Source organism: Taurulus bubalis, assembly GCF_910589615.1.
Source record: "Taurulus bubalis genome assembly, chromosome: 11".
NCBI lineage: Eukaryota > Metazoa > Chordata > Actinopteri > Perciformes > Cottidae > Taurulus > Taurulus bubalis.
This window is the reverse complement of record NC_136599.1, coordinates 2,804,577-2,805,331: the sequence shown is the minus strand read 5'-3', so window position 1 is coordinate 2,805,331 and position 755 is coordinate 2,804,577.

Genomic DNA, 755 nt, shown 5'->3' with positions numbered 1-755 from the left:
GTGTCAGGAGGGAACATCGTGTCAGGAGGCAACACCGTGTCAGGAGTCAGGAGGCAACAACACGTTAATAGGCAACACTGCGTTAGGAGTCAGGAGGCAACACTGCGTTAGGAGTCAGGAGGCAACACCGCATTAGGAGTCAGGAGGCAACACCGCGCCAGGAGGCAACACTGTGTCAGGAGGCAACACTGCGTTAGGAGTCAGGAGGCAACACCGCGTTAGGAGTCAGGAGGCAACACTGCGTTAGGAGTCAGGAGGCAACACCGCGTCAGGAGGCAACACTGTGTCAGGAGGCAACACCATGTCAGGAGGCAACACCGTGTTAGGAGTCAGGAGGCAACACCGTGTTAGGAGTCAGGAGGCAATACCGTGTCAGGAGGCAATACCGTGTCAGGAGGCAACACCGTGCTAGGAGTCAGGAGGCAACACCGTGTTAGGAGTCAGGAGGCAACACCGTGTCAGGAGGCAACACCGTGTTAGGAGTCAGGAGGCAACACCGTGTCAGGAGTCAGGAGGCAACACCACGTTAATAGGCAACACTGCGTTAGGAGTCAGGAGGCAACACTGCGTTAGGAGTCAGGAGGCAACACCGCGTTAGGAGTCAGGAGGCAACACCGCGTTAGGAGTCAGGAGGCAACACCGCGTTAGGAGTCAAGAGGCAACACCGCGCTAGGAGTCAGGAGGCAACACTGCGTTAGGAGTCAGGAGGCAACACTGCGTTAGGAGTCAGGAGGCAACACTGCGTTAGGAGTCAG